This window comes from Symphalangus syndactylus, chromosome 20 (assembly GCF_028878055.3).
Source record: "Symphalangus syndactylus isolate Jambi chromosome 20, NHGRI_mSymSyn1-v2.1_pri, whole genome shotgun sequence".
Taxonomy (NCBI): Eukaryota; Metazoa; Chordata; class Mammalia; order Primates; family Hylobatidae; genus Symphalangus; species Symphalangus syndactylus.
Window position 1 is genome coordinate 39,183,881 of NC_072442.2, and position 7,968 is coordinate 39,191,848.

The window sequence follows — 7,968 nt, forward strand, 5'->3', positions numbered from 1 at the left end:
TAGTTCAGGCTAAGTTGTACTGGTTAGGCTAAACTCCTAGAACAAAGAGATCCAAAAAAAGATGATGGCTTGAAGAATGTAAAATTTCCTTCTTTCCTGTGTTGCAAGTGAACACTCCAGGTCAGCAGGGAGCTCTCACAGCCATTCCGGGACCAGGCTTCTTCCATGTGCTGCTGTGCTGCCCCCTAGGGCCCTGCCAGTGACTCAGGACCGAAGCCGAGTGACTGCCATGCCAGGTTCCAGCCAGCAGGAAGGGCGAGGGAGTGTGGGGCGGGCAGGCCCAGGGTCTTAAAGCCCAGGCTGGGAGAGTCACACACCCCTTCCCCTTGGCAGCCCAGTGGTGGGAATGAAATCACATAGTTGTACCTGACTGCAAAGGGGCTGGAAAGTGTGCCTACCCAGGCGGCACGGGGAGCTCAGATTTGGGTGGACAATGAGCAGTGGTCACCAGAGCCCCCAGAGCCTCCTCCCTCTCCCTCCTCTCCCCCTCTCTCTCCCTACTCTCTCCCTGGCCATTCCTCCCCAGCCCCCGCCTTTTTTTTTTTTTTTTTTTTTTGAGACAGAGCCTCCCTCTTTTGCCCACCACAGGCTGGAGTGCAGTGGCATGATCGTGGCTCACTGCTTCCTCGACCTCCTGGGCTCAAGTGATCCACCTCAACCTCCCAAAAAACTGGGACTACAGGCACGAACCACCACGCCCAGCTAATTTTTTTTTTTTTTTTAATTTTTAGTAGAGACAAAATCTGACTATGTTGACCAGGCTTGTCTCAAACTCCTGGGCTCAAGTGATCTGCCCTCCTTGCCCTCCCAAAGTGCTGGGATTACAGGCGTGAGCTGCCACGGCACTTGGCTCCCCTTCATAAATGTGCCCCAGGGTTCTGTTCTTGGCCCTTTTCTCACCCCACATGTATGCCTTGGCCATTCCCGTCCAATCCTGTCTGATGCCCTAAAGCCTCCCTACCTCCAGCTCAGGACTCTCTCAGCCACAAACCCACACAGGCACCAGGGCCAAATCTGGGACTCAAGCGACACTCCTCCTCTGCCTCACCCCACATTCAATCTGTCACCAAAGCTGGCAAGTCTACCTTGTAAGGGCGCCCCCACCAAGACTGTCCTCTCCTTCTCCCCACCGACCCTGACCCCGAATGTGTTCTCACAGCCTCCACCCCTGCCCCCCTGCCTCTGCCCTCCCCCAAGCACTCCACACCAGCCTCCCATGAATCATGAAATGTGATTATTCACCCTGCCTGGTCCTGAGCCCTCTTCTCTCACAGTCTGATTGGGTCACCCTTCAGGGGCTCCCTCTTGTCTTCAGAATCAACTTCTTACCCTAACATATAAGACCTTTTGTGATCTGACCTCGGTCTACTTTATCTCTTGTCACATGTACCCTGTGCTCCAGCCACTCAAACCTTGGCACTTTTGTACGTGCTCTGCCCCAGTGCCTCTGGGCCTTCACTTCAGGGATTCCTATATCCTTTAAGACTCAATTCAGAGAGCTCCTTCTCTGAGAAGCCCCCTCTGACGCCCTGGTGCTCTTCCCACATGCTCCACTGTTCCCTCAACCTCACCAGTCTCCACCTCTATGCCCGTCTTGTCCTGCTTGCTCACTTACCCCTCTCCCCTGCTAGGTGGTGAGCTGTGGGAGAGCAATATGAGGTTTTAGTTATTTCTCATCTCCAGTCCTTAGCCCATTGCTGGAGACAGTTAACACCTAACGCTTGAGAAATGTTAGCTCCTTTCTCTTCTCCTTTAAAACTGTGACACAAAGGCTGGGCACAGAAGCTCACGCCTGTAATCCCAGCACTTTGAGAGGCCAAAGCGGGTGGATCACCGGAGGTCAGGAGTTCAAGACCAGCCTGGTCAACATGGCAGAACCCCATCTCTACTAAAAATACAAAAATTGGCCAGGCATGATGGCTCACACCTGCAATTCCAGCTACTCGGGAGGCTGAGGCAGGAGAATTGCTTGAACCTGGGAGGCAGAGGTTGCAATGAGCTGAGATCACGCCACTGCACTCCAGCCTGGGCAACAGAGCAAGACTCTGTCTCAAACAAACAAACAAACAAACAACAGCAACAAAAACTGTAACACGTAGCTTTATACATAAAACTAAAATCTGGAAACAGCCCAAACATCCATCAACAGGAAAACATATACATTGCAGAATATTCATTCAATCAAATACTACATGGTGATAAAATGATTTAACTACGGCTTCATGCAACAGCATGAATGAATCCCATATGCATAATGTTGAACAAAAGAAGCCAGACCCAAAAACGTACCTTCCATTCTTAATGAGGGTCAAAAACAAGCCAAACGGATCTTCGGTGACAGAGTCTGGCATGGTGGTCATCTCCGGGTCGGGAGATCAACTGGGAGCAGGCCTCACACAGCCTCCCAAAGGCTGGAAGTGTTGCTTATCTAGGTCTGGGTGGCGATCACACAGGTAATGTACATGTGTAATGATCATCAAGCTGAAATTTTGATGCATTTTAGAGTAGGTAACTTCCCCTCTATTTGTTTAAGTGCTATGATTTTGTAATAAATCATCGTGGAAGCCGGGTACAGTGGCTCATGCCTGTAATCTCAGCACTTTGGGAGGCCGAGTCAGGAGGATCACTTGAGATCAGAAGTTCAAGATCAGCCTGAGTAGCATAATGAGACCCCCATCTCTACAAAAAATAAACAGACCTCACGCCTGTAATCCCAGCACTTTGGGAGGCCAAGGCAGGCGGATCACTTGACGTCAGGAGTTCTAGACCAGTCTGGCCAACATGGCAAAACCCTGTCTCTACTAAAAAAAATAGAAAAATAAAAATTAGCCAGGCATGGTGGTGCGCACCTGTAGTCCCAGCTTCTCAGGAGGCTGAGGCAGGAGAATTACTTAAGCCTGGGAGGTGGTGGTTGCAGTGAGCCAAGATTGTGCCACTGCACTCCAGCCTGGGTGACAGAGCGAGATTCCATCTCAAAAAAAAAAAAAAAAAAAAATTGGCCAGGCACGGTGGCTCACACCTGTAATCCCAGCCCTTTGGGAGACCGAGGCAGGTGGATCACAAGGTCAGGTGTTCGAGACCAGCCTGGCCAACAGGGTTAAACCCCGCCTCTACTAAAAATACAAAAATTAGCCAGCCATGGTGGCAGGCACCTGTAATCCCAGCTACTCAGGAGGCTGAGGCAGGAGAATTGCTTGAACTCAGGAGGCAGAGGTTGCAGTGAGCCAAGATTGCGCCATTGCACTCCAGCCTGGGCAACAGAGCAAGACTCCGTCTCAAAAAAAAAAATTAAAAATAAACAGAATTGGCCGGGCGCGGTGGCTTAAGCCTGTAATCCCAGCACTTTGGGGGGCTGAGGCGGGCGGATCACAAGGTCAGGAGATCGAGACCATCCTGGCTAACACGGTGAAACCCCGTCTCTACTAAAAATACAAAAAATTAGCCCGTCGAGGTGGCAGGCGCCTGTAAGCCCCAGCTACGCAGGAGGCTGAGGCAGGAGAATGGCGTGAACCTGGGAGGCGGAGCCTGCAGTGAGCGGAGATCGCGCCACTGCACTCCAACCTGGGCGACAGCGAGACTCCATCTCAAAAATAAATAAATAAATTAATTAATTAAAATAATAAAAAAAATAAACAGAATTAGCTGGGCATAGTGGCATGTGCCTGTGGTCGCAGCTACTTGGGAGGCTGATGTGGGAAGATCCCTTGAGCCTGGGAGATCAAGGCTGCAGTGAGCCAAGATTGCACCACTGTACTCAGCCTGGGTGACAGAGTCAGAGCCTGTTTCAAAAAAAAAAAATCATCATGGATGGCAAGTCTGCGTCTGAGAGGCACTTTCTGTTATGGAGTTCCCTGATTTTAGGTGATGACACTGAGGCCCAGAGAGGGTAAAACACTCAACACTCACCTCGAGTCGCTCAGCACATCTGTGGAGAGTCCACACCCTAAGGAGGGGACTGCATGTCCTGCTTTCCCCATGCCACTCTAGGGACCTTGGGGGCAGGCTCTGTGTCTTTGTCTCTGGAACAGAGCTCTGGGACCTCTACATATTGATGGGGGCTATTCCCACCCCATAACTTATTGCTGCTGGGCGGTGAAACATGGCAGCAGTGTGGGAATTTAGAGCACAAATTCAAAGGACACAATTCTGTAGCTGTATGAGCTTAACCTCTGTGAACCTCAGTTTTCTCATCTGCAAAATGGCGCTAATAGTACCGTGGTTGGGCACGGTGGCTCACGCCTGTAATCCCACACATTGGGAGGCCAAGGTGGGCAGATCATTTGAGGTCAGGAGTTCGAGACCAGCCTGGCCAAACATAGTGAAACCCGGTCTCTACTAAAAAATACAAAAATTAGCCAGGGATGGTGGCCCATGCCTGTAGTCCCAGCTACTAGGGAGGTTGAAGCATGAGAATCACTTGAACCCAGAAGGCGGAGGTTGCAGTGAGCCAAGATTGTGCCACTGCATTCCAGCCTGGGCAACAGAGTGAGACCCTGTCTCAAAGATAAATAAATAAATAATAACAATAGTACCTACCTCATATTGTGTCCTGAGGATTACATGAGCAACTAAGCATAATGTAACAAGGCCTGGTTCCAAGGAAATGCCATTACAGTGCTTGCTATGATAACCACTCAGGAGGAAACCTAGTCAGACAGACCAGAGCTACTTTGCTCCTCCACTGGCTGTGTGACCTCAGGCAAGTTAATTAACCTCTCTGAGTTCCATTTCCTCACCTGCTAAACAAGTAATACTTATCTATTGTTATGAAAGCAAAATAATGCCTGTAAAACACCTGACACCTGCTTAAGTTCCTTGTGTGCAGAGACCACGTCTTGCACATCAATCCCCCTCAGGCTCTAGCACAGGGCTCTCACTCCATGGCTTGGGAGAACGAATCCCTTCCCCAGCCACCCTCCTCTGGCTCGCCGTCCTCCTTCTGGTGCTAGCAGACAGCAGCATCTAGTGGACAAGCTCTGGAACTGCATTCTGGCCAAGGGTCACTCACCAAGCTGCTGTGCAGTCATTTAAATGAGGCTTTTTAAAAACGCTTTGGACAAGGGTGGAGGAGTCAGGAGGAACGGAGGTGGGGTGAAATGCATTGGACAAGTATTCATTAGGTGCCTGCTGTGTGCAAGGCACTGATCTAGGACCTTAAAAAATGAAGCAAGAGATACAAGATCACTGTAGAAGGACACAAGAAAAATCACAAATAAGTATAACTTTGTCATCAATACCCTTTTTATCTTAGAGAAAATATGAACACAGCATAGGGGGACTTGGCACATTGCACAGTGTCTTCTCAGGAAGTGTTTTTTGTTTTTGTTTTTGAGGCAGGGTCTCGTTTTGTCTCCCAGGCTGGAGTGCAGTGGGGTGATCACAGCTCACTGCAGCCTTGATCTCCCTGAAGTGGCTGAGCAATCGTCCCACTTCAGCCTCCAGAGTAGTTGGGACTACAGGTGCACGCCACCACACCTAGCTTGTTTTTTGTTTTTGTTTTTTTTTTGTTTGTTTGTTTTTGATAGCATCGAAGTCTCCCTATGTTGTCCAGGCTGGCTCAAACTCCTGGGCTCAAGTGATTCTCCCCGCCTTGGCCTCCCAAAGTGCTGGGATTACAGACACAAGCTACCTTGCCGGCCTTCTCAGAAAGTTTTTACAATTACAGGGGTGATTTTTTTTGAAGTGGTTGTTACATGTCATTGACTCTCAGTTAAGGCCAAGGCAATAAAATGAAAGCTTAGGTCAGGAAGGTTCTGCCTCGAGTCCCCTGACCCAGGTTCTCCATAGAGAGAGGGGAGCAGGAGTGTCTGACCCCAAAGCCGCACTCGCCCTCCACACTCCACAGTCCCCTCCTACCAGACACAGAACAGTGAAGAGGGTCTAGTGGTGGCATGGAGCACATCTAACTGGGGGAATCAAAAAAGACTTCATGGAAGAGATCACATTTTGCATTGGAGAATGAAGGTAAAGAAAGCAGGGAGGGGCATGCCAGGGGCGCTGGGGAAGGAAGTGCATTCCAGCCTAGTAGACCAGGTATACCTTCACTGGTATAAAGCGAAGTAATGGGAATCAAGTTGGATGAAGGAGCTGGAGGTTAAGGCCAAATCACAGAGGGCTCCAAATGACAGGCCAAGGAGGCTGCATTTAATACAATCAGGGGACCCACCAAGTAAGAAGGTAAACTGATCTGAAGGGATCAGAGAAAAACCAGACGTCCAGAAACTATTAATAGGTAGCTACTGTCATAGTCCAGCCTAGAGGTAGGGGACACTGCACCATGACGGAGTGGAGATTAGAGACACAATTGTGAGATCCTTGGGAGGGGAGAAGCAGCGGGAGGCTTGGAAATAGATTGCTGTGGGTCAAATGGGAGGACCCAGCTGAGAATTCAAGGTGCTGAGTCCAGGGGAAGTAATGGGGAGAAAGGCAGAGCTGTAACCAGAATGTGGACTTGACCAGGGAGACTGCTGTGGGCAGGGAGCTCTGGGCAGGGACCAGGAGCTTGGTCTTCGACAGAGGCATATGAGTTGCCATTGTCCCTGTGGAGATGTGGGACCAAGGCTCAGGAGGGGTGCTGGAGGGAGAGGCGGCAGGGACAGTCAAGTGGGAGTCATTTACCCATATAGGTGCAAGCTGATGACCTAGGGGAGGAAAACAGAATCCTGTGGGGAGATGGGGTGGAGGGCAGGCACCACCGGACTTCATCAGACTCGGTCTTTTTAAAGCTTCCGGGGAGGGGGCAAGAGAAGGAGGAGATGGAAGAAGACAGAGACAGAGGCAGGACCTTTGGGGACAGAGACCCTTGTGAGTGTCCAGCAGTATCACAGGCTGTGTATAAGTCCAGGAGTGGTGGCAGGGAGGCAACTGTTGAATTTGAGGTTGGGGGCTGTCCTGGCTGACCTTGGCAAAAGCGGTTTCGGGGGCAGAAGTCAGGCTGCAAAGGTCTAAGAGGCGAGAGGCAGAGGGGCTAGAGGCGGCTGATGCTCCCGGGAGGAGGGAGGAGATGGTAAGCAGGGCTGGGCTAGGGGGAGGCGAGCGAGGGCTTACTCTGGGGGTCCTGCCAGACCCTGAAGAGGAGGGCAGAGACCCAGAGGCACACGGAGAGGAGACCCTCTGAGACCGTTTGAGACAGAAGGAAAACAGGTGATGCTGTAAGAGTTTAGAGACCCAGACAGAAATAAGACTGTGACCACCACATCCCTGACAAACCAAGGTGGTGGCCACCAGCCCTAGAGGATGCGGGACTGGAGGAGGGGAGGGGTAGAAGCAGGGGCTGAAGACACCTGGGAGGGAGAGCAGACTTCCTCAGACCCTGTCGGGCTCCAGCTTATTGGCGTGGGAGAGGGAGTCCCAGATCCCTGGGAGCTCAGAGCCTGGGGAAAGCCAGGGGTCCCTTTCCCCTTTCCCCTTTCCCCAGGCTGCTCCTATTCAGGAAAACTTGTGGCCCTCGTTTGGAAGCACGCTTTTCCCTATTTCAACCCCAAACACTCAGTACCTGTTTGCTTCCCCCAGAAGTCTGGGCAAGTTTCTTTCTTTTCTGGGACTCAGTTTCTGGGGTGGGCTGAATGGTGGAACCCAAAAAGATGTGTCCAGGTCCTAATCCCCAGCCCCCACTCCCCCAGAGCCTGTGAATATTACTTCATTTGGAAAAAGGGTCTTTGTAAATGTAACTTAATTAAAGATGTCAAGACGAGATCATCCTGGATTGTCTGGTGGGCCCTAAAGCCAATGACAAGTGTCCTTGTGACAGACAGGAGAGGGGAGGGCCATACAATGGGAGAATGGGAACTCTGCAGCCACAAGCCAAGGAACATCTGGGGCCACAGAAGCTGGAAGAGGCACGGAGCGGGCCCATCTGGAGAGCCTTCGGAGGGAGTTCAGCCCTGCGCTGCCTTGGTTTTGGACCTCTGGTCCCAGTAAATGGAAGAGAAGAAATATCTGGTTTTGTTGTTGTTGTTGTTGTTTGAG